At 38.9% G+C, this 21,072-nt stretch overlaps 1 long non-coding RNA gene across 1 annotated transcript; it reads left to right on the top strand.

Moving 5' to 3' along the window:
- Positions 1 to 596: 596 nt before the first annotated feature.
- Positions 597 to 17,602, top strand: LOC115414598 (uncharacterized). The gene is made up of 3 exons (XR_003934677.1): positions 597 to 650; positions 849 to 883; positions 17,405 to 17,602. It is a non-coding gene; the product is annotated as an uncharacterized LOC115414598 (long non-coding RNA).
- The last annotated feature ends 3,470 nt before the right edge of the window (positions 17,603 to 21,072 follow it).

Genomic DNA, 21,072 nt, shown 5'->3' on the forward strand with positions numbered 1-21,072 from the left:
TTGGGCCGCAAGGGCCGGAGTTCACTTTAAATATGTATTTAATATTTTATTTATTTATTTATTTTTTGGGGGCTGGTGTTCAGTCATAGCACTGAGTTGATCACATAATCTGCAGCCGCTGTTCCTGGGCCACACCCCCTCTGCTAGCAAACTGTTTGTTTTCTTCCTGTTTTTTTTGCGGACACACCGTGACCTGGCGTATATGTCCTTGGTTAGTAGCTCTGTTACTGTAGCTGTGGAGCATATACCATCTGTGCTCTGCAGGCTGTGGATGGTCAGCTGTGTTTGCTGTATGAAACATGGATAATAGAAAGAGCAAAGGTGGTGTAGAGAAGACAAGAATTAAAAAGAGGAAAGCTCTGGAAGCAAACGCAGCCAAATGTGACAAAATCGGCAACTTTTCACAAAAACAACCTCCCGTTTGGAAACTAATAAGGACGACGAACCGGGTAAACCACCTTTCAAGCTAGTTAATTATCGAGTCAATGAATTGTGTGGCATTGTGGCGTGTAACATAACGTAATGTCATTTAAATAATAGTATGATACGACGCCCCATAACTGGGAAACTTTGTCTTGTAGCTCCTCAGAGTCAGAAAGAACATCCAGCAGCAGACACCAGCCATGAGCCCACAAGTCCAGAGTGGGCAGGTAGGACTGCTCAGAGAGGGAAGATTTTTAATAAATAGGCTCCATTGAAGAGTATGGTGTAGGCCTGTTCAGTATGAAAGGTGCTCTGAGATGCTCCAGGATTCAGCACTACATGAATGAAACTGACACCAAGGCTTTGCAAAATAGAAGATTTGTGCTGAGAATTATGATCATTTTTAAACTGTGCTTTAGTGTCAGAAGCAGAGCCAGGAGCAAGTAGTGATGAGGGGATTGTTCCTGTGAGGATGGAAGGAAAACGTGAGCTGTTGGAACAGACTGTGTGAACAAGCATTAATTCTCCTAAAACCACTTTCTAGACCCAAATGATAGTCCTAACCTATTTTATTTTTTATTATTAAAAGTGAGACAGTAAATACACAAAGCCTACAACTGAAAGGCAATAGCATAAAGTAATATCAAATAAGCCTGCATATTTTGCCAATGTAAATATCTTAATTAGTTCAGCAAGTCAAAATGTCTGTAGATATTATTTTTTATTGTGATACAGGTGCAGGCGAGTCTAGGGAAACTGGAGGAAGTGTGAAAGGGAGAGCAGAGTCTACTGATGACAGAGGAGCAGCTCAGCAGCACAACCCTGAACCACTAGTCAGAAATGAGACAGATGAAGATGAGTCTGTTGTTAGCTTTGATTGCTTTGCTCGCCCTCAGTCACAGGATACACATATTTTTTTCTTATCATCCTCATCAAACCCCTAATATCACTATACCAAAAGTTTTCAATAGCATCGATGGAACAAACTGCAAGTAAGTTGTGATGGAAATCTTTTGTTGCAGAGGATACAAAAATAATAGTTATTAGAAAGTGCAGCAAGCTTTATTTATTTATTTTTTTTATTTTAAATATTTTTATACTTTCATTTCATTTCAAACATTTTAAGGTTTGAAAATGTTAACACTTATAAGAACAAAAATATAGATTCTGTTATTGTTGTGTTGTGAGGAATAATAATGTTGGGGATGTCGATGTGCACTCACTTTTGAAATAAATCCACATTGTGAAGCAACCTTTACTTGCGCTGAATTGGAAATATTTTAGAAAATACACTGAATTAGAAGGCTTTGTAGAACAGTGTGTAGACCTAACATGTAAGGTTATAATTGTATGATTTTAATAATAATCGGTCGTGATCTAAAGTGGGCCGGTCTGAGGTATGAAACTCCAGGGCTGAAAATGAGTCTCAGTCCGGCCCTGCTTCAAACCCACTATCTATTTGAGAATTTCAAATCAGGTTTTAGGGAACATCATAGCACAGAAACCACACTGGTCAAAGTTACCAATGACCTTCTAACTGCTACAGATAAGGGTATTGTTTCTATACTGGTTTTATTAGATCTTAGTGTGGCTTTCGACACTGTCGACCATCACATCCTTCCGCAATGATTGGAACAATCAATTCGCATTAATGGATCGGCATTAATGTGGTTTAAATCCTATCTAACAGATCATTTTCAGTTTGTTAATGTTAATAATGAATCTCCTCAGTGCACTACAGTTAGTAATGGAGTTCCTCAAGGCTCGGTTCTTGGACCAATAATGTTTATCTTATACATGCTTCCTTTAGGTAACTTAATAAGGAAACCCTGTCAACTTTAATTGTTATGCTGATTATATTTATCTATTAAACCTGATGAAGCCAATCAGCTAACTAAACTATAGGAGTGTGTAGCATACTCAATGCTATGAGGATGTCAGATTAGGGCTGATATACACTTAGAGATTAATACATAGAATTTTAGGATTTTGGACCAGAAGGAACGGCTGCTTTACAGGAGGTGTAAGTTGAATGAGACTCAGACAAAGGCTGACAAAGACTTTATAAATGCTGGCTTGTATTTTAAGAAAAAGTTATAAAAAAATAAATCAATAAAAAAAAATAAATTTTAAATAAAACTTCTCTCTCTTTTGGTACCAACAGTTCTCAGTAACAACCGTTTTCACAATCACAGTGGTTACAGTTCTCTTACCTGGGTACACCCGGTCTAAATCTAAACATACACAAGGCTACTAATTACTGAAATCACAGTTCACATGTAAATTCAATAAACATTTCATGGATTGTAGGAAATCATTCACTTTCCACACAAAACCATATTCTTAAGGGAACTGCTTCCAAAGAGAAACAAAACCCACACCAAATCCACTTCCTGTGTGTTTGAACATGTATATGTAGAAAGTCCGATGAGTCCAGCTGAATGTCAAAAAGTTCCGTTGAATGTCGAAAAGTTACAGGGGAATGTGTGTGTGTTGGGAAGAGGCAGTTGGTGTAAGATGATGCAGAAGAGTTTTTGTTGCAGTGGGCCTACCACACAGCACCGTGCAGTAGCAGGATCAGAGATCGTCTACTACAGGGGTGGCCAACCCTGGTCCTAGAGAGTCACTATCCTGCATGCTTTAGATGTTTCCCTCTTCCAGCACACCTGACGGTCGTTATCAGGCTTCTGCAGAGCTTGATGACAGGCTTTTCATTTGAATCAGGTGTGTTGGAAGAGGGATACATCTAAAACATGCAGGATAGTGGCTCTCCAGGACCAGGGTTGGCCACCCCTGGTCTACTGGGTTTGGCTCGTCATCAACTGTCGAATGATCCAACGAAGTAACCATGGAGGTTCAAAGATGTGTGTGTATATATATATATATATATATATATATATATATATATAATATATATATATATATATATATATATATATATACACTGTAATAAATTTTACCGTTAAATAACAGTAAAATAAAAATAACAGTTATAAAACACTTACTGCTATAAAAATAACAGTAAGTGTTGTTGTTGTCTGTGTTGTATAATGTTGCTGTCTTTTTCTTGTAATGTTATGTTATCCTTTTCTTGTATGTTATGTAATGTCTTTTTCTTGTAATGTTTCAGTCAGTGAAGACGAATTTCCCCACGGGGACCAATAAATTAAATCTAATCTAATCTAAAATACTAGCAGCTAGAGTTGCCAGCATGCTACTGTTATTCTACAGTATCTTTACTGTAATCTACAACTACAGTTTCTTACTGTAAAAAGTATTACGGTACTGGGCAGTATATAATGTTCCTTTTACAGTAAAATACTGTTAGCCACACTTGCTGCATTTTACAGTAACTACCGTATTCCAAGAAACAATATATTACTGTAAAACGTATTTAATGTAATAATTACAGTATAACGCAGCAAAAAGCTAGGATTTTAACATTTCACATTACATTTTAAAATACAAAATCATGAACATTGCTAGAAAAAGCTCAAACTAGAGATGACCTTATAACACTGAGCTTTTATTAAATTCACTGCAACAGCAGCAAGCATTGTGATGAAGCTTGGTTGGAGGCCTTCACAGACAACATGGCTTTCAATGCTCATCATCCAACTTCCAGATGTGACTTCATCACCTGCAACTGATGGAGACAAGAATGAGGTTATGTCCCAAAACAGGATCAGATATATTGTTTACCAAGAACCTATGTAGTCACTGTAAGGTATGAAAATTGGTTACGATGAACCCAAAATTCTGAGTGATACATTTATTCTATACTTTTTTGGTACTTTATTTAAATTTGGTATCATAAGTTATACTGCTACCACTTACGGCTATTCTTGTCTTACACTGTCATGGAAGGGCAACAGCAATTATTTTATTACACAGATATAGACAGACAGCTAATAGACAGACTGAATGACAGACAGACAGACAGACAGACAGACAGACTGACACACATACACACATAAACACATACATACAGACACTTCCCAGCAGTATTAGTCTGGGACTGGCCGGAGGGTCAGGATGAGCTCAGTATCAGCTGCAGTGGAAGACATTTGGACAATGGTATATCAGTTATGAATGACACTGTGTTTATAGAGCTATAAATCATATAGACATTCAATAATGTTACATCCTATACAAACTGCCCAACAAAGAGGGAAAAATTAGCCTTAGTCACTTACTGTTATTAAAACAATGGTTAATTAAATCAGTTAATATGGATGTCCAAGTTAGTAAATTCCACTTTACAGATTTAATGTCTTAGAAATGTAACCCTGGGGCAGCGAAAACCACATAAATTGACACGCTGTTTAGTTTAACTGTGTCCACTTCGCAGCTAGCTAGTATGCTTCAACTTAAATTAGCTGCATGTTTGCTACATAAGGCTAACACCTCCAAATATGAAGCAGTATTACACCGCCTGTTACACCACGCAAGTTGCATCCGGTGTGAAGGCAGTTTATGGAGGTAACTTAATGTTTAATGAACCCAAAATGCCACAGCATGGTGACGATTCCACTGATAAAATCACATTTACCTGATAAATGACCAACTGGAGCAGGATGGAGCGATGGCAGTGTAGGTACAGAAGGATGAAAGCATCAGTTGGCCTCTGTTCCACTGCTGGATGGTCCGGGGGAAAATAGTTGTTTTTTCTGTATTTATTTTTTCCTTCTGTTTTGTAAAAGAACCACTAACCTTTGATGCAGCCAGTCTATAGTTAACATTCGTTAGATTGAATCTTTTTCTAAATGAGCTGGTGGGACTTGATGCCAGATGACTTTGTTCAGACCAGTTCTGGGAAGACAGCAGTGGAGGAACTGAAGAAAATACTGTAGAATACTGTCAAATTTTACAGTAGCTTACTGTTTTAAATTTCCTCCTTAAAGACCTCATTATTTACAGCTTTATACTGTATTTACAAATAACAGCATAATACCGTACAAAATTTACCGGTTTATTTACAGTAATTTGTTACAGTGTGTGTGTACATATATAAATATATATATATATATATATATATATATATATATATATGTATATAAACAACCTGCATAGCGGACAAAGCGGAGGCACAAAATCGCGCTGCTTCAAAGCCTTGGATTTCTTCAACTTCCCGCGGGTCACGGTGAAGTTTTAACTTCAAAATGGGGGAAAATCCAGCAAAGCGCTTGATAAGACTCTAAAAAAGGAGTTGTCTCACTGCCGACGCCAATCTTACAGGTCGTGCTGACTGGTAGATTTCACCTTATTTTTCCTTTTCTCTCCTTTTATTTCTCGCTCTTTTCTCCTTCTTAGTCCGTACTGCTGAGTTTAAGAGCTCCCAGTGAAAGGAGGAGGAACTGACAATAATGGAAGGTTCCAGAGAAAAGGGTCGAAACAGTGCGCCGATTTACAACAGCTCATAGGTCAGGAGCTGTGTGTCAATCAATTTCCGAGGAAGTTAAGTCTTTGGCTACTGAACAATATCCGTTTACTAATAACAGGAAAATATAACTATCAGAAACATAACTTAATGACAATTTAGTGCATTAGTTCTTATCATATTATATTATATCATATCGCATGATGTGGGTTACAAGTGCATTAAAGATATTAAATAGTGGATGACCAACAACTTTCTGGGCCGGATCTACTAAAGGTTAGGTATTAAAACGTGTGCAAACTCATTGCACTCACAAAAAAATGTACAAACTGATTTACAAAGTGTGCACTGCGGGTTGCGTCTTTCAAAAGGTACAAAATAGCGCATCTGCATCCAGTTGGTACATTTGCCACAATGAATATGCAAAATGGGGCATTTACACACAATTGTGCGTGTGATGGGAGGAGAAAATGTAAATATATTAATTTAGGACAGACAAAGTAATTTATCAAACCCGAAAGCAATTTTGCTCACAGAAACTGCATCTATATTTAACACAACTCAAAAGGAGGTGCAAACGGTTTGGATGCGTAATTGTGCACACATGGCTGTGGTTAGGAGACATCGAAATGATGAAACGAGATGCAGAGAACACATTTTTCACCCTTGTGTGAACATTTTTGGAGTGACAGAAAAAAAAAAAAATTGACACATATGTGCCCCCGTACACACACACACACACACACACACACACACACCTTATGGGACACTTTTCCACTCCAGATGACTGTGATTAAAAATATGCACCGACATTAGGCTACAGTGTGACAAAATTATGTGCACCTGACAGTCAGTCTAACCCCCCCCACCTTTAAAATGAAAAATACATGAAAGAATGAGTCATGCCATACCTACTATGACAAAATTCCTCCAACTTTATGTAACCCCATTAAAACATCATAAATAAACACATTGTGATATAAATACCATTGAAATCATTTAAATATGGTTTAGTTTAAATAAGATTTAAAAATGTTTAAAAAGCTTGTTTAAAAAAAGCTTTGTTTAAAGTGTAGTGTTTAATTAATAATACAGCGCTATTAGTTCATTAAGAGTAAGAGGTTTGTATTGTTTTTATTTATTTGTGTAAGAAGCCATATGTTACTGGAATATGCTGTCAGAACTAGTATTTATGTGGTTCATTTTAACATTCTGCAGAGTAACGTAGCAGGTGTTTCCGCACAGACAGTTAAGAGTATGGACCGATCAATGGAGGAAACGGGTGAACGCTGAAGTGATGCAGAGATTATCTGAATTGTTTTATAAGTTTGCAGAGCACTAACTACTGTGTAGAGTGTATCCTGTGATTGTAAGCACGACAGCCAGTGTCGGGAGTGAAAGCTGCACCTGGGAGATAATGGCTGAATATCTACGAGGAGTTCAGAGACTGTTTGAGACTGTGCTAACGCAATCGCTAACGCTAACGCTAAAGCTAACGGAAAAGCTAACAGAGTCTGCAGTCAGCACATGAACAGTGATGGGATTTCCTGATAAGATTTAACTTCACCAGTTAAACTGTGGATGTAAAAGTCTGTTGTTCTCACCAAGAAGACACAAGAGGACGATTGAGTTGAAGCTTAAAGCTGCAGTAAGTAGGATTGTGGCCAAAACTGGTACTGCAATCACATTCAAAATACTGTAGAACGTGGTATCCTCTCCTCCTCCCCCCAGGCTAGGGGTTGCCAGATCCCGCATAAGCATCTACTACTAGTGTTTCCACTAATCCTTGCCACCACACCATAAATTTCATACAAAAAAATTATCACCAGACTTATTCTACATAAGTCTAATATATAACAGGCCAGGACAAACGTCCTGCACACTCAAATGAAAGTTTGCGAAGATTCAGGAGATAGAGAAAAGGGAAATGAGCATTAGGTTTCACTTTTACTACAAGCCGCACGATCGCTCTAACCCACCACCACCACCACCACTGAACCACGGACGCTGAACTGCCGACCCCCCCAACCACCCACCACCACCGAACCACGGACACCGGACTACCGAACCCCCCTCCCCCCCGACCGAACCACGGACGCCGAACTACCGAACCCCCCCACCCCCCCACCAAACCACGGACACCGGACTACCGACCCCCCTCACCACTGAACCACGGACGCCGAGCTACCGAGCCACCCCCACAACCGAACCATGGACCGAACACACACACACACGCCCCGTTCGGATTACACACCACTAAATGAACAGGTCACTTCCACAGAAAACACTGAACTACAAGGAGCTACCATGGCAAGAGACAAGTCCTACACCGGTACCCGGTCTGTTCACCAGTCCCGGACTGGCAGTCTCCTCACCGGGGCCAGGAGAAGAGACTGCTGCCCAGCCCCGGGAGAAGGGACCGGGTGAAGAGGCCGCGACCCCGGCTCTCAGTGGCTCTTACCGGTGGTCAGACTAAGGCAGGGCCGGCGTCGGTCTTCAAATCCTTCTGCTCTTTCAGCCGTCTCCATGGTTCTAAATCATCTCCTATACATCTCCTTGTTTTATTTTTCACTTTGTCGCGATGTATTTGGGAATAATAAGAGTCCTTTTAGGTTTAATAACGTCAGACATTTGTGATCAGAAATGTTCCAGCTGCAGCCCACTGGGAACTGGCAACCTGGATGCTGAAAGGCTTCTGACTCTGTGACTGGCAGACAGGTGATGGGCAGAGCATCAGACCAAAACACACAATGACAACATAAACATCATTTCGGGGCTGACACTGAGCTTTTCAAATGCAAATATTCTGGCTGGACTACTACTGTCAGTGAGATCAGTATTTGAAATGAACATGATTCCTTGATGTCTGGTGACAGTCAAGGCAATTTTACAATTACTTACAACATAATTCCTACATACTGCAGCTTTAAAAGAAGACTGCTGATAATATGGAGATGAAAACAGTTCGTGATAGAAAAGCATGTGTGTGTGATTAAGAGAGAGCGCGTAAAAAAGTCAGTTCACTTGTTTTAGGGAAGCACACTAAGGAGGAGTCTGATGAGCTTTTACCATAACATTAGTTCATCAATCTGACTCTAAACGCTCTGCAGACTATGTATTAGTAATGGGGAAAAATGTATGTAGAACACAGTCTCATCCCAAGTCAGTCCCAGTCTGTGTGTGTGGACAGCTTCCGCATCAACCAATCAGAGGGCGCGGGGTGGATAGTGCAGGAGACAGTAGGCAGGAGAGAGAGAGGCGCGGCTGCATCTGAGCCTAAATAACCCAGTTTTAAATTGATTTCTTAATATCGGCCTGTCGGATTAAAAAAAGGCCGATACCGATATACGTTAAATTTCCAAATATCGGTGCCGATAATCGGCCCGGCCGATAATCGGTCGACCTCTAATCACAACTATATGGATGTAATAAAAGCATGGATTAATTTTTCTGTATCATTCTGCTAAAATACGCCTGATTTTAGCAATATTACACGGATGAAAAAAGGCAGTTGTAGATATCTGTTTTATGTGTGAGTTAAATGATAGATCCTGATCAAAAATAATGCCTAGATTCCTCACGGTGGTTTTGGGCTCCAGGGTAACACCATCCATGGCCACTACTTCTGTAGACACTGCATTCCTAACAGTTTTTAGGCAGAGCACAATAACTTCATTTTGGTTCGAGTTTAACAACAGAGGGCTGGATCTACTAAGATCCCATTTTTCATGTACTAATTTGCATGCTGTAATGGCTAAATTACTTATATCCATATATATCCATATATATATATATGCATGTATTTTGTATATCATATGGGCTTCTAACTCTGTTTCAGATATTTTGACCTCTTCTGTGTTGTGTCCAGAGTAGAAGGCCAGGCCGACACCTGAGGAGGATTGAAATGATTTCTCACAGGGGTCTTATCTCTAAGTTCCTGGCACTAACCAAAACACTTTCAACACATCATAATTTTCTCATGGGAGACAGAAGACTACATTGTGATTTGTATTTTTGGGTTCAGACTGTCTCAGCCTTTTGTCTGAGAGGTATCTCTTTCTTGGAGCTCCAAATAAAGTGATTTCTTTTGACACTGAACGCTTGAACTGACCCTTCTTTATTGAAGACGAATTAGTAGAGTATTATTTTTCCATAACAGCGCGCAATCTAGAATTTTGCGTGTGGGGCTTAACTGCAGTTTGCGGATGATTTACTACGATTTCTTGCAAATTACAACAGGTGCAAAGTCTTGGAGACCACCCTATTTAAATGAGGATTTTGCATGCGCTACTGGAGATAGTACGCTGGAAAAACTGTGCTGGGATATGCCAGCACTAATGGGAACAGTGCACTGAAATGATCCAGATGCACGGAAATAGGGTGTTTCAAGAATACTTGCAATTTTGGAAAAACTCCTTGTAACCATGGTGAATCTCATAAATGTACAGTAATAGACATGTTCTGAACTGTTTACCTGGTGTGTTGGACATTGTCTACAATGTGCACGCCTGAAAATTCGGTCAGTAATCCCTACATTTCCCTCTTCAACTCCATTTGTACATAACCCGTTTTTGCCTGTTTTGTGTCAACCAAAGGGTAATTACAATTTTCAACCCTTTGCCCTGTTTAAAAAGCCAAACAATTGCTTACATATTGAATGATTTTGAATACTCTATGATATTACCTCAGTGATAGAACAATTTAGGTCTACATTTTATGGATCTTAACATCATGACAGCAGTTTTTCAAAAACCTGTTTTCGTAACCGCTGCTCAGGTTTTTGACCCTCTAAATCTTTTGTCCCTCAGATGATAAGAAATAGAGGCTTTTATGGGTTTTTATGTCAATTTCCTTCAATACTCATCTTTTATCGAGAATAACTAGTTCAGCCATCAAGTAACCAACTTGTTTGTGATTGGTGTGCCTCTGTTGAGGACGTTCTCACCTGTCCTTTACATAACCAAAATTTTCACTTAATTTCAAAGTGATATCTTGAAATAAAAACAGAGAGGCAAGGCCAAAAATACATCAGTTACAGTCCTTTACCACAGAGGAAGGTAAACAACCAAATGTGAAACTTGTCATCTTAGAAATAGGCCAGTAGTAAGTGTTGAAACATTGCACATAAGGAATGTCCCGTATATAACCACTTCAGTGTGGAACATGCCTTTTCCATCCAAGCAGGGTTTGATATTGACTTCATAGTTCACGCCAAATACTCTTCCTACTGATGAAGAGTTACCAAAATATCACTGTAAAGAAGGAATTTAGGAAGCCCATGCTGGAAATACCTTTCTGCACATCTCCAAAATCTGACAGTGCACATACCTACATACATATATATATATTTTTAATTTAATTTAATTCTTTTTTTTTTTTTTTTTTAAAGTGAACTCTGGCCCTCGCGGCCTAAATATTATACCGGCCCACCGGGAATTGTCCTGGTCCTCCCGATTAGCCAGTCTGGGCCTGACATTTGGGAAGCCTTAAGTTGATTTCATTATTAAATTTTATATTTTACCATGCAATAGCAGGGACCCTGTCATTCAAAACTATGTTGCTACATTATTAATGATTAATATGACAAAAGCTACATAAAAAAAGTGTAATAGTTGCTATGAGTGCAATTAAACTCCTGACAGAACACAGCCTTTAGGGCTTTAATGAGCCCACACAGGATTTAAAATGTTCCACCATGTTCAGATCACTTCTGAATTTTACTCTCTCATCTTCACTTTAATTTTCAGATCACAGGACTAGAAAGCTCACAGCAACATTAGTAGTTGTGAGTTGTAGAGTTCTTCATTTGACTTTAACGCAAACACACACTATTACATTACATACCAACACAGTCTCATCCCAAATAGTCAGACATCGACGCATATGGTCAGAGCCCCATAGTGGCACTATTTGACGCACTATTTGACTGCAATGTTTTATTTATTTTACATTAGTTTTGCCAGCTTTGGGGGACTGCTTTAAGTGTGTGCGTATGTGGGCCCACTAATTACTATTGAATGTAATCCTGAAGAATTAATATTCCTGCGTTTTGCCTAATTCTGTTAGAAAAAGGGTATTTTCTGGTACTCATGCCATAGAGTTAATGTATAATTTTGCATTTTCCTGAAAGAAGAGAGGAATTTCAATTTAAGGATTTAAAGAGAGCATTTCTATGTTTTATTTGTATTGTATGTTGCACTAATCATTTGTACTAAATCCTCCACTAAATAATTGAGAATGATTTTTCTAAATCCTGTAGTTTGTGTGAATTTATTACTCTATTTTCTATTATATGGAGGGTACATTTGGTTAAAATCTTTAAAAGGTAAAAAAAAAAAAAAAGGTTGATTTCATAATATTTTGGATTTAAAATGCTGATGTGTGTTTTTATTTAAAGGGATCAAAGATAATATTAAAACTGAGTTAATCAGGGTTTAAATAAATTGGATATTAAAAGAACCCAACAGCTCTCCCTCATTGACAAGATTACTGACGGGAGCACTACATTTACATTTGGGGTGTTTCAAGAATACTCGCAACTTTTGTCAACCAGAGGGCCAAAATTTTTACCATAGTGAAATTGCTCAAAACTCAGCTGATCCCTAAGAGAGGAACCTAAGGAAGAAAAAACTGAAAACCGTTTTCAAATACTATGCTTTATTATGAAATAACAGCAATTAGAAAACCATGACAACACTGTGGTTATGTACGGGACACACACAACAAAAATAAGGTGAATGATGATAAAAATGTAATTCTCATCAAAAAAATGGGCTCCAGTTGACAGGTTTGCCCAAGCGTAAGTCAGCTGAGGTACATTAAATCAATCTGAATGGATTTTAGTGTGCGATTTTGAACCTGGTGCATTCTTAACATCCAATAGGATTTTCAGGATATGGTTCCATTAGTCCTCATTTCCCCAAATCACCAGGTAATGCCACCAAACAGCTCCTTTACAATGAGTAGACATGTAACACTGTCAAACTAAGGGCATGAATCACTGGTCTTCTATCAAGGCTGAGAATGTTCAAAAATTCAGTGTACAGTAGGGGTTATGTCAGTGGCAATTTCTCATAGACTGCAAGGGAAGCCCGACTTCCCCTAAAATTACGAAAATTAAATGGTTAAATATGTATGATTGTGTTGACATTTCATTGACTACAAATGTGTTAGAACACGTTCATCTCACAGATGAGTTCGTTCAGAATCAGCTTTATCACAAACCAACGGACGCGATGCTTTTCACTTCTCATACATTCCCGTTGCGCTGTTTTCCCATACGATCTCTGCTCAGTGCATTTGCCCATAGACACCAGGCGTCTATGGGCTTCAATGGGACCGAGTGGAACAGTTTTTTTCATTGCCTCAAAACTGGACGGTAATTGGATAAATGGCATGATGTTGTCCCGCCCCCGGACGCCGGGTGTCTCTGGGGGTGAATGGAGCTGTGGGCGGAGCTCGGCCAGGCTGGACGCCAGAATCCCACATGCTGATTGGAGGATCAGTCGAAAGGCTGAATCCCGTTTGATTGACAGCTATTTTCAGATCTACTCCTTCACTGACACAGTTCAGTTTAATACCGTCGTGCATTCTGCTGTGAAATGGAGAGAGAAACCACTACAAAATTACTCGTTCATTTCTTGCACTGTAAATAAAACACACTCATTGGACTTCCTTGTTTCAATTTAACATGATTTCAACGTTTTCTTCTTTCAGTTACATAATTTTATCATTTCTTGTTCGAGTTTAATATCATTTTGTAGACAGTTAAATCAATCATACTGTTGGCTAGGTCGGAGTGAAAGGAGCTTCTCTTGTTTAAAAAGGCTGAAGTCTTACACTTGCAACCAGGGCCGGACTGAGACTCATTTTCAGCCCTGGAGTTTCATACCTCAGACCGGCCCACTTTAGATCACGACCAATTATTATTAAAATCATGCAATTATAACCTGACATGTTAGGTCTACACACTGTTCTACAAAGCCTTCTAATTCAGTGTATTTTCTAAAATATTTCCAATTCAGCGCAAGTAAAGGTTGCTTCACAATGTGGATTTATTTCAAAAGTGAGTGCACATCGACATCTCCAACATTATTATTCCTCACAACACAACAATAACAGAATCTATATTTTTGTTCTTATAAGTCTTAACATTTTTCAAACCTTTAAAATGTTTGAAATGAAATGAAAGTATAAAAATATTAAAAATTAAAAAAAATAAATAAATAAATAAAGCTTGCTGCACTTTCTAATAACTATTATTTTTGTATCCTCTGCAACAAAAGATTTCCATCACAACTTACTTGCGGTTTGTTCCATCGATGCTATTGAAAACTTTTGGTATAGTGATATTAGGGGTTTGATGAGGATGATAAGAAAAAAATATGTGTATCCTGTGACTGAGGGCGAGCAAAGCAATCAAAGCTAACAACAGACTCATCTTCATCTGTGTCATTTCTGACTAGTGGTTCAGGGTTGTGCTGCTGAGCTGCTCCTCTGTCATCAGTAGACTCTGCTCTCCCTTTCACACTTCCTCCAGTTTCCCTAGACTCGCCTGCACCTGTATCACAATAAAAAATAATATCTACAGACATTTTGACTTACTGAACTAATTAAGATATTTACATTGGCAAAATATGCAGGCTTATTTGATATTACTTTATGCTATTGCCTTTCAGTTGTGGGCTTTGTGTATTTACTGTCTCACTTTTAATAATAAAAAATAAAATAGGTCAGGACTATCATTTGGGTCTAGAAAGTGGTTTTAGGAGAACTAATGCTTGTTCACACAGTCTGTTCCAACAGCTCACCTTTTCCTTCCATCCTGACAGGAACAATCCCCTCATCACTACTTGCTCCTGGCTCTGCTTCTGACACTAAAGCACAGTTTAAAAATGGTCATAATTCTCAGCACAAATCTTCTATTTTGCAAAGCCTTGGTGTCAGTTTCATTCATGTAGTGCTGAATCCTGGAGCATCTCAGAGCACCTTTCATACTGAACAGGCCTACACCATACTCTTCATTGGAGCCTATTTATTAATAATCTTCCCTCTCTGAGCAGTCCTACCTGCCCACTCTGGACTTGTGGGCTCATGGCTGGTGTCTGCTGCTGGATGTTCTTTCTGACTCTGAGGAGCTACAAGACAAAGTTTCCCAGTTATGGGGCGTCGTATCATACTATTATTTAAATGACATAACGTTATGTTACACGCCACAATGCCACCAATTCATTGACTCGATAATTAACTAACTTGAAAGGTGGTTTACCCGGTTCGTCGTCCTTATTAGGTTCCAAACGGGAGGTCGTTTTTGTGAAAAAGTTGCCGATTTTGTCACATTTGGCTGCACTTGCTTCCAGAGCTTTCCTCTTTTTAATTCTTGTCTTCTCTACACCACCTTTGCTCTTTCTATTATCCATGTTTCAAACAGCAAACACAGCTGACCATCCACAGCCTGCCGAGCACAGATGGTATATGCTCCACAGCTACAGTACAGAGCTACTAACCGTATGCAAGGACATGTTACGCTAGGTCACGGTGTGTCCGCAAAAAAAACAGGAAGAAAACAAACAGTTTGCTAGCAGAGGGGGTGTGGCCCAGGAACAGCGGCTGCAGATTACGTGATCAACTCAGTGCTATGACTGAACACCGGCCCCCCCAAAATAAATAAATAAATAAATAAAATATTAAATACATATTTAAAGTGAACTCCGGCCCTCGCGGCCCAAATATTATACCGGCCCACCGGGAATTGTCCCGGTCCTCCCGATTAGCCAGTCCGGGCCTGGTTGCAACACAATGGGCCAAGGCAATCTAAGCAGCCTAGCTCTGCTGGACATTGAGAGGACACTGGTCCAGTCCCTGGAAAACACGCCTACTTGGTACGATAAGATCACTGACCATTTTCTTAAAAAGGAACGGAGGGCCAAATGTATTTTTAAATATCTTGACAATTTTTTTTTTATGTAAGCTGACAATGAGCTTCCCCTGTCTGAAGGACAAGCAGCCGCCACTGGGTTATGTACGGGACATGGAGGTTACGTACGAGACACTTGTTTATTTTGCCTCCATGATCATCATTTTGAACTTGTTACTTCCTGAAATGGGTAAAACATGATTAAACCATGCTTTGTAAATGTCATTTGCTATTGCATGGTGGAAAGGGGGTTGTATTATTTGTGTGAAACAGAAAAACATGACAAAGTGTCAACAATAACTAAAGAACAAACTTCCAAATACCTGAAATGTAGGGTTAGGTTAGGGTTATGTTCTAGTCAGAGAAAAAAAGAAGTGAAAAAAAGTTTTTTATGCATGATGCGAAATTCCCAGCAAAAAAAATCCACTTTTCAGGTACCATGGATATGAAGCTTAAAACATCACTTATATTCCACACATCCTGGGTAAAATTGGGTCTACACTAATGAGATGGGTCATGAAATGCCCATCAAGGCCATCAGTTCAAATCAGCAAATCAGAATGTCAAGATTAGCTTAAATATATTAAGGTACATAACTCACACTGGCAAAAAGTTATGTACGGGACACTCTTTTTAAAGATGGATAAGAATCACTGAATTGTTCTTTGTGCTATGATTTCTTCTTGTGAAGATTAAAGCAGTTACTAAACACTTTCTTCCAGTGAAATATAGTTGCTCTAGTATTCAAAAGTTATGAAAATTTGAAGCATGGTTATGTACGGGACATGGCCAGTTTAGGTATGTTTTTATATATATACATATATATATATATATATATATATATATATATATATATATATATATATATATATATAATTTTTATTCTTTTTTTGGGGGGGGTGTCAGTCATAGCACGGGTTTGATCACATAAAGTGCAACTGCTGCTCCTGGGCCGCCACCCCCTCTACTAGCAAGCAGACGCAGACGCACCGTGACGTAATATGTCCTTGCATACGGTTAGTAGCTCTATACTGTAGCTGTGGAGCATATACGATCTCTGCTCTGTAGACTGTCGATGGTCAGCTATGTTTGCTGTTTGAAACATGGATAATAGAAAGAGCAAGGGTGGTGTGGAGAAGGCAAGAATAAGAAAGAGGAATGCTCTTGAAGCAAACGCAGCCAAATGTGACAAAATCGGCAACTTTTTCACAAAAACGACCTCCCTGTTGGAAACAACTAATGAGGATGATGAAACGGGTAAACCACCTTTCAAGCTAGTTAATTACCGAGTCAGTAAATTGTGTGGCATTGTGGCATGTAACATAATATTATGCAATTTAAATAATAGCATGATGCGACGCCACATAACTGGAAAACTTTGTCTTGTAGCTCCTCAGAATCAGAAAGCAGATCCAGCACCAGACACCAGCCATGAGCCCACAAGTCCAGAGTGGGCAGGTAGGACTGCTCATACAGTGAATATTATTAGAATAAATAGGCTACAATGAAGAGTATGGTGTAGGCCATTTCAATATGAAAGGTGCTCTGAGATGCTAGATGATTCAGCACTACATGAATGAAACTGACACGAAGGTTTTGCAAAATAGAAGATTTGTGCTGAGAATTATGACCATTTTAAAATGTGCTTTAGTGTCGGAAGCAAGCCAGGAGCCAGCAGTGATGAGGGGGATTGCTCCTGTCAGTATGGAAGGAAAAGGTGAGCTGTTGGAACAGATTGTGTGAACAAGCAAGCATTAGTTCCTGTAAACCACTTTCTAGACCCAAAACGATAGTACTGACCTATTTAATTTTTATTATTAAAAGTGAGACAGTAAATACACAAAGCCCACAATCGAAAGGCAATAGCATAAAGTAATATCAAATAAGCCTGCATATTTTGCCGATGTAAATATCTTAATTGGTTAAGTAAGTCAAAATGTCTGTAGATATTATTTTTTATTGTGATAAAGGTGCAGGCGAGTCTAGGGAAACTGGAGGAAGTGTGAAAGGGAGAGCAGAGTCTACTGATGACAGAGGAGCAGCTCAGCAGCACAACCCTGAACCACTAGTCAGAAATGAGACAGATGAAGATGAGTCTGTTGTTAGCTTTGATTGCTTTGCTCGCCCTCAGTCACAGGATATACAGACATTTTTTCTTATCATCCTCATCAAACCCCTATACCAAAAGTTTTCAATAGCAAAGATGGAACAAACCAGGCCCGGACTGGCTAATCGGAGGACCGGGACAATTCCCGGGGGGTCCGGTATAATATTTGGGCCGCAAGGGCCGGAGTTCACTTTAAATATGTAGTTAATATTTTATTTATTTATTTATTTTTGGGGGCCGGTGTTCAGTCATAGCACTGAGTTGATCACATAATCTGCAGCCGCTGTTCCTGGGCACACCCCCTCTGCTAGCAAACTGTTTGTTTTTCTTCCTGTTTTTTTTGGCGGACACACCGTGACCTGGCGTAACATGTCCATGCATACGGTTAGTAGCTCTGTACTGTAGCGGTGGAGCATATACCATCTGTGCTCTGCAGGCTGTGGATGGTCAGCTGTGTTTTGCTGTTTGAAACATGGATAATAGAAAGAGCAAAGGTGGTGTAGAGAAGACAAGAATTAAAAAGAGGAAGCTCTGGAAGCAAGCGCTGCCAAATGTGACAAAATCCGGCAACTTTTTTCACAAAAACGACCTCCCGTTGGAACTAATAAGGACGACGAACCGGGTAAACCACCTTTCAAGCTAGTTAATTATCGAGTCAATGATTGTGTGGCATTGTGGCGTGTAACATAAACGTTATGTCCATTTAAATAATAGTATGATACGACGCCCCATAACTGGGAAACTTTGTCTTGTAGCTCCTCAGAGTCAGAAAGAACATCCAGAAGCAGATACCAGCCTATGAGCACCACAAGTCCAGAGTGGGCAGGTAGGACTGCTCAGAGAGGGAAGATTAGTAATAAATAGCTCCATTGAAGAGTATGGTGTAGGCCTGTTCATTATGAAAGGTGCTCTGAGATGCTCCAGATTCAGCACTACATGAAGTGAAACTGACACCAAGGCTTTGCAATAGAAGATTTGTGCTGAGATTATGACCATTTTTAAACTGTGCTTTAGTGTCAGAAGCAGAGCCAGGAGCAAGTAGTGATGAGTGGATTGTTCCTGTCAGGATGGAAGGAAAAGGTGAGCTGTTGGAACAGACTGTGTGAAACTAAGCATTAGTTCTCCTAAAACCACTTTCTAGACCCAAATGATAGTCCTGACCTATTTATTTTTTATTATTAAAGTGAGACAGTAAATACACAAGCCACAACTGAAAGGCATAGATAAAGTATATCAAATAGCCTGCATATTTTGCCATGTAATATCTTAATTAGTTCAGTAAGTCAAAATATTCTGTAGATATTATTTTTTATTGTGATACAGTGCAGCGAGTCTAGGAAACTGGAGGAAAGTTGAAAGGGAGAGCAGAGTCTACTGATGACAGAGGAGCAGCTCAGCAGCACAACCCTGAACCACTAGTCAGAAATGAGACAGATGAAGATGAGTCTGGTTGTTAGCTTTGATTGCTTTGCTCGCCCTCAGTCACAGGATACCCATATTTTTTTCTTATCATCCTCATCAAACCCCTAATATCAATATACCAAAAGTTTTCAATAGCATCGATGGAACAAACCGCAAGTAAGTTGTGATGGAAATCTTTGTTGCAGAGGATACAAAAATAATAGTTATTAGAAAGTGCAGCAAGCTTTTATTATTTATTTATTTTTAATTTTTAATAATTTATACTTTCATTTCATTTCAAACATTTTAAAGGTTTGACAAATGTTACACGTATAAGAACAAAAATATAGATTCTGTTATTGTGTGTTGTGAGGAATAATAATGTTGAGATGTCGATGTGCACTCACTGTTGAAATAAATCCACATTGGAAGCACCTTTACTTGCGCTGAATTGGAAATATTTAGAAATCCCTGAATTAGAAGGCTTTGTAGAACAGTGTGTAGACCTTACCATGTAAGGTTATAATTGTATGATTTTAATAATAAATCGGTCGTGATCTAAAGTGGGCCGGTCTGAGGTATGAAACTCCAGGGCTGAAAATGAGTCTCAGTCTGGCCTGGAACAAACCGCAAGTAAGTTGTGATGGAAATCGTTTGTTGCAGAGGATACATAAAGGATAGAGTTATTAGAAAGGTGCAGCAAGCTTATTTTTTTTAAATTATTTTTTTATTTAACATTTTTATACATTCTTTTATTTCATTTCAAACCTTTAAAATGTTTGAAAACATGTTACAGTTATAAGAACAAAAATATAGATTTGTTGTTGTTGTGTTGTGAGGATAATAATGTTGGAGATGTCGATGTGTACTCACTGTTGAAATAAATCCCCATTGTGAAGCAACCTGTACTTGCGCTGAATTGGAAATATTTTAGAAAATACACTGAATTACAAGACTTTGCAGAACAGTGTGTAGACCTACATGTAAGGTTATAATTCCATGATTTTAATAATAATTGGTCGTGATCTAAAGTGGGCGGGGTCTGAGGTATGAAACTCCAGGCTGAAAGCGAGTCTCAGTCCGGCCCTGCCAACTGCTGTAATAAATTAAGCATGATGAGTTGAGCTATGTCAGCATGTGGCCAAGAGTTTACAAGAGTCTCCCTGTATTTTTGTTGTGATTGAACTTAAAACAAAGATAAGTCATTATAGTTACTTTAAATTTTACTACTTTATTTACTGTGGAAAATTTAAGGGGAGCTATTTATTTAAGCTTTATTCAACTTTACGAGGAGATGCTTCTGTGTCGAGGAAATCCATGCTCTTCTGAGCTATTATTTGTATTTGTTTTCTTAAATAAACATGCTTTTAGGCATTTAACAAAGTTCAGTGTTTGCATTATGTCAAAATTTTTCACGCCAATTTTTACACTTTTACTGCAAATGAATATCGGGCTTCAAATACGGTTATCGGCCTCCTCTAACTACTAATAATCGGTATCGGCCCTGAAAAACCCATATCGGTCAATCTCTAGTTGTGATATTGTTTATTATATAGTTACATAGATGGTCGGGGTTTCGATTATTTAACAGTTGCAGGAGTAGTATATCCACTGTTAATACTTGTATTTGTAGTAGTAGTAGTAACAGCTATGGACATTTGTTCTTGATATTGGTAATTATACAAGCACCAGCTGTTCTACTTTTTAACTGTTCTAGTTCAGTTTGCTGTGCATCCATGTATCTTCCATTCCCCCTCCCATATCTCTGTCTCTCTTTCTCTTCCTTTATCCTCTCTCTTTAACCCCAACTGGTCAAGGCAGTCAACCGTCCTCCAGGAGTGAGGG

The sequence above is a fragment of the Sphaeramia orbicularis genome, chromosome 24 (assembly GCF_902148855.1).
Source record: "Sphaeramia orbicularis chromosome 24, fSphaOr1.1, whole genome shotgun sequence".
Classification (NCBI taxonomy): Eukaryota; Metazoa; Chordata; class Actinopteri; order Kurtiformes; family Apogonidae; genus Sphaeramia; species Sphaeramia orbicularis.